The sequence below is a fragment of the Triticum urartu genome, chromosome 7 (assembly GCF_003073215.2).
Source record: "Triticum urartu cultivar G1812 chromosome 7, Tu2.1, whole genome shotgun sequence".
In the NCBI taxonomy this organism is placed as follows: domain Eukaryota; kingdom Viridiplantae; phylum Streptophyta; class Magnoliopsida; order Poales; family Poaceae; genus Triticum; species Triticum urartu.
In genome coordinates this window covers 1268361-1276887 of record NC_053028.1, presented here as the reverse complement: position 1 = coordinate 1276887, position 8527 = coordinate 1268361, and the positions used below count along the sequence as shown (strand labels likewise).

At 45.0% G+C, this 8527-nt stretch overlaps 1 pseudogene; it reads right to left on the bottom strand.

Moving 5' to 3' along the window:
• Positions 1-1147: 1147 nt before the first annotated feature.
• LOC125524215 lies at positions 1148-7574 on the bottom strand (annotated as a pseudogene).
• Between the last annotated feature and the right edge of the window lie 953 nt (positions 7575-8527).

Sequence of the window (8527 nt, the reverse complement as noted above, 5' to 3'; positions counted from 1 at the left end):
CGCTCAGGACCAGACGAGGTGCCTGATCTTTGCCGCTTGATTAATAAATTCTCTTTCTCCTTGCAAAAAAAAAAAGAAAAGAGAGAGTGAGAGAGCGAATTAACAACAACATCACCATCGTCAACGGCAACGGATCTCCACCGGTACTGGTAGTTAAGCTTCAGAACTGAACTACATATATAGGCCATCAGTGTGCACCACTTTTTTTAACCGAGCTTTAAGAAACAGAGCACAGTAAGCACGGCAGCTTCTGCAGCACTGCCCAATATGTAGTCGAGTTTGTTCTTCCTTTTCAACCACTTGTTTTTCTGAAGAAAAATGTACACTAATTAAAAATAGTTATACTTTGATTTCGCTCTCTAGTGGGTGACAGTGTCCACGGCCAGCCGCCCACCCTGCGTGATATGATTACCATTTTAAGAGCTGCTAGGATTATTTTTTTTCGAAAGTTTGTTTGAAAACTGTTTAGATTTATTTCGAAAGTCATACAATAAAATTAAAACCAGGGAAACAGAAAAGGAGGAAAGTGTATGCTGATGAGGTCCTTTGTCGCGTGAAAAACTGGATTTACTTGACCAGAGTGCATCTGAAAAAAGAAGTAAAAATGCAGTGAAATTTGGTGGCCGTCGGATCTGCGCGGTGATTGGTGCCAACACAGTAGTCTGGCTGGGCGGCGGAACAGAGCAGCAGCAGCAGCAGCATAGGAGGAGCAGGGGAGCGAGACTTGAGAGAAAAAGAGCAGGGACCACCAAATGGTGCGGGCGGATGGTTCTGCCGGCGGGAGGATGCCCGCCGCCCCGGTGTCATCACCCTATGTCCCTATCTCAGGCGGAGGTCGCGTCACGGCGGGTTGATCTGTAATTGCTCCATCTGTCTGTACCCAGCTAGGATTTCTTTCTGAATTGGGTGGAGGAAGGTGAAGAAAAAAGGTGATTTCTTGATTACATTCATGAAACCAATGGCTCGCTACACAATCAGCACAAACAAAGTAAAGATGATAGGTATGTAACCTGCATGTACAATCAAACAGAACATACATGTGACTTCCGGTATTTACTCGTTCGTTCCAAACGAACTTATCAGAAAGCCACCAAATGAACTTAGAGGCTCAGGTTTCAAATGAACTTGGTGCAGGATCTTTTGGTCCTTACGAGCTTTCTATTGCTGCATTTGGACCAAATGTATGTCCAACAACATACATGGTGGACTCTGTCACAGGACAGCAGAAGGCCACCAAATCTGAATTCATGAGAACAAACTCATGTGCATTCAGGACAAACTTGTCAAAAGCACTTCATCAACTTCACGAGACGACTCCCCATAGCAGTAGCAGTCTGGTACACCCAGCACCTGAGAATCCACTATTAGCACATCACAAATTGATAGCACAATGTCCAAAGGCTCAAAAGGACAGCCCAGCTGCTGAAGCAACAGAAGCCACAACTACTTAAGGCGCCAACCTGACACTGAATGACTTGAAGCAAACCGCAGTCCCATCCCGAGTAAGGCCAACGCAGCCCAGGCACCAACAACCCCTGTCCACTTTGTTGGCGAAAGACCCGAATTGCCACCAGCGGCAGCAATCTTGTGCGCAGGCAATGCTTATTTTGTAGGCCTCGTTAATGTGATGATAACCAACATAATAATAATTGAAAAAACGAGGTAGCAGTAGGAAACATGTTTTTAAAGACAACATTTCTGTCTATCCATATACTCCAAACTAAAGCAGCAACTATGGCAACCATCAAATTTCTAACATCTACAGTAAATTTTAGAACCAACTGTACACATATCATTAAAAGATTGATTGGATTGGATTGGTGTGTGATTGTCAATCAAGCAGCACTGGATTGCTTGCTTGCTTGGTTTCGCTGGCTCCAGCTTGGTGTACGTTGTCTTCATGATCGATCAAACTTGCTGGCTGGTTTAATCGTGTTGATTTGTAATAAAAGGACTGTTTGTGCCCAGCCGTGCAACCTGGCGTGGTGTGTGTGTGGCCGTGTGTGGGCGTGAGTGCGTGTGTGTGTGGCCGTGTGTGGGCGTGAATGCGTGTGTGTGTGTGGGGGGGGGGGGGGGGGGGGGGGGGGTGTGATTGATGAACCATATATAAATTGAGCTTGATTTGAACAAGAAATGTTATACTTTCATGAGTGCTTTGTTAATTATATGGCATCTGCGATTGTGTTGAAGAGTTTGAGTGGATATATTATAATCTTGTGGTGTTAATTATATTACTTTCATCTGCAAAATGAAGGAATCCACACCTAAAATGCATCTATATACATCTATATCTGCATGCTCACATCCTGTCAATTTGATCACTAACCTGTTGCCTACCAATTTTTTCTACTAGGTTTGCATTCAGATGATTTGCTAGTTTTCAAATAGACAAACTGATTTTTGTGAGCTGATATACACATGGTGCTGACATGCAGACATCTCTCCGAAGAAGAGGAGTAGAGAGAGATATGCCGGAGAGGCGGCGGGCGAGTAGTTATGCCGGCGGCGGTGGCGGTGGAAGTGGCTCGACACCGGCGTCGGCTGCATCCCGTAGCAGGCTCGAGTTTAGTCGTTGCTGATTGATCTGTAAGTGTTGGGTTTGTACCTACCTATGGTTCCTAATGACATCAATTCGGCGCTGTATCTAAATATCACACAGTCTAGTGTGTATTCTCCCTTCTAACAAAAAGAGCGAGAGGATATTAGCAGCCACCATTAACGTGAGGGGGCAGGCAGCATCTCCGTCGGTCCCATGGTCGGGAGGAGGAAGATTGTCAGGCCCCAAGTCGAGTCAACCTGACGCATGAAACCTCAAGCTAAAGCCAAATACCCACAGTTGAGAAAACAGAGCAAGAATAGAGGAAGCGACAGGCAAATATTCAGAGTTGAGAAAACAGAGCAAAACAGAGGAGTAGAGGAGTCTAGCTACATGCCAAGCAGAGTTTAGAAAGCAGAGCAAAAGCAGAGGTTGCGACATGCAAGTATTCAGAGTTTAGAAAGCAAAATTGCAGTCTGTATCTACTCCCTCCGTTCGGAATTACTTGTCTCGGAAATGGGTATATCTAGAAATGGGAGTATATAAGTATGAGTTCTGGTTGTCCATCTTTTTGCCACTGCCTTCTACCTTCACCCTTCATTGATAGCTGCAGGCTGGAGCATTGGGTGTGCAATCCAGGCCCTGGGCTCAAGAGACAGAATGAATTAACAGCATCCATCATCAAGGGGTGTCCGGCAGGTAAGCTTCACAACTCAGCTATGTACATGTGCACTTAACCAATGTTGTCTACAAAGGAGGATTTTCAGCCATCACAAAAAGATCATCTTTTCAATCAGCCAAGGTATCTATGCTTCAGTTGGCGATGATGCATAAGCCGTAACAATTCTGTCCACCCAGTCAGAAAATCCTCAAAATGTGATGCAAAGTCCAAGGCTGAATTGTGGTTCAGAATGTGAATCCACTTCAGCTGGTGAGCCACAATCCTGTTGCTATCTTTTCTTTCTCCGCGGCGATTTGTTAACGCTGCCAGCCTACATATATGGAGTAACTCTCAGTAAATGCATACGTGGAGTATCAATGGTTACTCTTTAAAATGATGAGAAAGATATACATATCGTGCGTGCAGATTGGTAGTTACATTTTTTTACAGTTGATTGGCAATTCCTGTTATTTAATCTAGTATAGAAAGTGGAAAAGACAAGGTGCAGATAAATACTTAGCGTGCGTACCTTGATTTCCGCAGCAGGTGGAGATGCACGGCTAGCTTTGCTCAATCAGAGTCTGAGCAACTGGGAAAAGGGTAAAAGGAAGATCCGTGAGATACATGGCGGCGGCTGGGAAGACTCCTGGCGGCGAGGTCGCCTTTTCTTTCTTCAGGCGGAAGAAAGAAAAGTGAAGGCCTGGCTCGGCTTTTCGGTCAACTGCTGTTATTTATTCTTTCTTTTTTTGCGGGAAACTGCTGTTATTTATTCTAGAAAGAAAAAGAAGATACGGTGTAGATAAATACATATAGATAGAGAGGGTACGTACCTGTTGATTCCCGCAGGTGAAGATGCACCGCAAGCTTAGTTCAACCTGTATGTCCAACTGGCAAAAAAAGAAAGGAAAAAGAAGATCTATGAGATACGTGGAGATCAGCACTAACGAATAAATAAATACTCCCTCTGTCCCATAATACAAGAATGTTTTTTACACTACACTAGTGTCAAAAACGTTCTTATATTATGAGACGGAGGAAGTATACATTTAGTTACCTCCGAAGAAAGCGATGTATACGACTTGTTTTGATATCATGACTGACACGGTTGGGCAGCATATCAATTGCACGCTTCGCCATTTCCTCAGCCTTCTCATGGTCCGCACGAGGGGCATATAAAAAGACTATGACTTTCTTAATCAAAGGGAGGTTCCCTAGGCTACCAAAGTCAAAGTCAAAGCTAATGCCATCATCATTGGACTGTGCTATGACGCTGAACTCGAGAGATTCAAGGACCGGCATATCTCCCTCTTGAAACGAGTCAAGCGTTGCTAGTGTCTTGAAGGCCCTCAGCTTGGGGAAAGCACCTGCACCGCCCATGGTGCCATGTTGGAGAGTTGACCTAATGTACAGCTGGAGGGAAACAAGCTCTCGGAAACTTCCAAAGACCTCTAGATCAGGACTGTATACATGCAGTTTTAAATGGGACAGGTTTGGAATAAGTGAGGGATTGATCCTTGCCACCAGCCCAGGTTCTTTGTAGGACATGTGTAGAACACGGAGTTGTGGAGAGAGGTCATACAGTTCCCAGGGGCTCTCTTCATGCCTGGAATTTCTCCACCCAAATAAAGAAATGTCTATGACTTGTATCTTGCTCAGTTTGGCTACAGACTCGGCCCAACTATTCATTCTGCTATCACCATATAAATATACCCTTTCAGAAATGTGGAGCTTCCTCAACTCTGTCAACTTGCCTAGCTCTGTCACAAAGTTTGACTGGTCGTCAACTTTTCCTAGGCATAGCTCTTCCAGAGATGTCAAATCCCCAATCTAGCAAGGCACATCAATTTTTGTTTCACAGATGTTCAAGCACTTCAAATGACTTAGTCCACCAATACTCTTTGGAAGTTCACTTATGCTATTTCTACCCAAGTCCAATACCACCAAGAACTTCAGATGTCCTATTTCCTTTGGGAGCTCAAGGATACCCATGCTTGCTAGTTTGATGTGCCTCAAGTGAACTAACTTTCCAACATGCTCAAGATGATTAAGATTGTGCGAATCAGAGGGGCCTTCCAAAGCTAGGACACGCAAAACTTCAAAGCATGAAAGTGATGGCAACATCTCAGCACTGCACATGGCATTAAGTGACCTTGCTTGTAATTTTGACGTGCTAGGCAGAAGTTGGACTATATGTTGAACAGCTAGCCTACGGGCATTGCAATGTGAAATTGTATATTGCTCATCACTGTCCAATACAGTAATAAAGTTTTCTTCCTTTGACAATAGACATATCATATCAAGCATCATGTCATGGACACGACACCCTGTTATGATGCCATTATATTTATCTCCCTCTACCGGTATTATCATGCTTTTGTTCACCAGGTCGTTGAAGTACCTCTCACCAATCTCGAATAGTCCTACCCCTGGTTCCTCATGGATAAAACCTTCGCTAACCCACTTCCATATCAAACTATCTTTTTTAATCAGATGATCTTCGGGATATATGCTCAGATACAATAAGCAAGTCTTTAGGTAACAAGGTAGATCATAATAGCTAAATAAAAGTATTTTCCTTGTGTCATCTACCACTTCATTTTTTTCATGCCCAAAACCGATTGAGGTGTATACCTTAGACCAAAACTCCACTGGTTTACCGACAAGCAAACTAGCCATTGTGATTATAGCCAATGGCACACCCCCACATTTATGTAAAATTTTATCGTGTACCTCTGTCGACAGATGATTAGGCTGTTTTATTTTACTACCAACTAATCTTCTATGAAATAAATCTTTACATAAATCAGGAGAAAGTGGTTGTAGCATGTATACTTCACCGGTCGTTGTGGCTACTTTGTGTATACGAGTAGTTGTGATTATCCTGCTTCCACAACTATTACACATCAAAGCAGACTTGACTAGCTCCCATGTTTTTTTATCCCATAGGTCATCAATGATGATTAAGTACCTGTAATCACCATCAATAACGCAAGATATATCATTTTTTTGCGGGGAATATATATCATAAATTAGTGAAACTATTTTACAACATGAATGTCAGCCTCCTTAAGGAAATTAGAGTTGGCTTATTAAGCAAGGAAATGGAGGGGTGCAAGAGAGAGACATGCATACACCACCAACAGATCTGGACTATATTTCATCGTCCTGGACTATATTTTTCATCAACAAAATTTCCCAATCTGGATATTTTCATCCATTAGATATATTTTTAAATTGACATCTAGTGTAAGAAGTTCTAGAATATATGAGTGTGGCGAGCATTCTGTGAAAGTCCCAACCAAAATCATACAAAGAAGTAGCAAAACTTGATAATATACATTATGCCCTGAAAAAAAAAGAAGTCCTATGCAAAATATACAAGAATAACCATAGGTCAACCAAACCCTCTATGTATGATGTTGCAGGTGATTGACGCTAATTTTTTCCATTATTAATTGACGTATGTGAAACTATATAATAGGTGTGTACCTCTTTTTCTCGAGTACTGTACGGAGTTCGTCGATCAGCTGTCTTTCATCCCACGATGATGTGCTAGAATCCCGATACTTTTGCTCAATTTCAAAGAGAATGTCGGTGAGAAGTTTCTTCATGCTAGGGTTCCGTCCTACCGGAACAAAAGCACTGCAATCGAACTGCACTTTGAGATTATCATATACTGCTTTGGCAAGAGTTGTCTTGCCAAGGCCTCCGAATCCGAAAACAGAGACTATCTTCAGTTGCTTGGACACCTCACCATCCCTGATGCTCAGCATCTTGGTTAGCTCACTCAATGAATCATCAATGCCAACAAGATCTTTCCTGTCCTTGTACAGAGCCGATAGACGAGGGTCAACCATGGTTGGGCCAGCTGGATCCACATCATTGACCTTGTACCGGTCACGCCGGGCAGCCACCTTCTCGACACGGGCTTTGATCTCTCTAATATCATCGCCGATGGCATGGCGTGCCATGAACACAGTGAACAAGTCGCACATCTTCTTCTTGAGCCATTTGAGCTTGCGTGGCTTGACAGCAGGTTTGGTGCCCATGACCTGCACCAGGAACTTATCGATGATATCCTCTATTTTGTATGAAAGGTCTCTGACCTCGTTTGCCCAGAGCTTGACTTGCTCATCGAGCTGGTCCCGTGGCACGTCCCCAACCTTGCGGAGGGCAGCTTGCATGCTCTCCAGCTCTCTATTGAGATCTTTGACGTCTTCCTTGACTCTAGTCTGCAGTTTGTACTCCTCCTTGAGGAGTTCACCGAGCTTCAGGATCAGGCTCCCCATGGCACCCGTTGCATGGTCCATAGCTCGCTCTTAGCAGCTGAGTTTTTTGGTGTAATAATGCTTCCTTTCCTTTTGTGATGACGGGATGAGTGGCTAGCTATACTCTTTATAGATAGGAGTGGGACTAGCTAGCTACTCTAATTTTGTGTGTGGATGCTGTGTAAGTGTCGACATTCCATGACTATTCAACTCAAAGTTTCTATATTTAAGTATATTCATCCGGGGAAAATTCGTGGTAGTTACTGGAATTTGTGTGGGCGTTATTTTTTTTCATTTTTTTTCAAAAAGGGTTTCCCCCGCTTTGTATTACAAAGCTACAACATCGATACAACCGATGATAGGTGCTGGGGCGGAAGCAGTACAGGCACGCCCAAAAGAAAACAAAGAGAAAATACAAAAGGAAAAAATGCCGACAACGGTAGATCAACGAAAATGAGGATGACTCGCAACCGCTGCGCCCGCCGGAGAATTCCACCACGCTCCTAGCACCCCGAAACACCGCATACCAATCAACACCTTCAAGAAGGAACGCAACGACAACAACGCTGCTACCGGACATGGCCTCGGGTTTCCCCCACTATGCGAAGGGCCGTGGGAGGGAAGGGGTATATCCGACGCCCTTCAGGAAGGCACGGCGGCGCCCACGGGCGTCACCGCTTGATGCCGGACAAGCCGACAAGGATTTCTCCGAACCGCCAACCAACCACGACCCCGGACGATCCATCGCGCTCCACCATACTTGCCATCCACCAATATGCGCCACCCCGGACACGCAGTCACCATCGCCGTCTCACCGTGACAAGCGAAGCGAGACCGGCGGGATCGGGAGGAACCAGCCGGAAACGAGGAGCAGCAGGGTCAGCGGCCACGTGGGAGGGGACAACCTCCACCACCCTCGGCGGTGACCGACCGGACATAGCACAGGAGCAAACCAGGCACCCCTGCCCGGCCGAGCCCGAAGCGGGCTCGTGAAGCTCCCGTCGCTGCACTGTAGTACACGCGCCGCCGTCGCCGCCACCCCCAGCCCGAGCCACCCCTCCG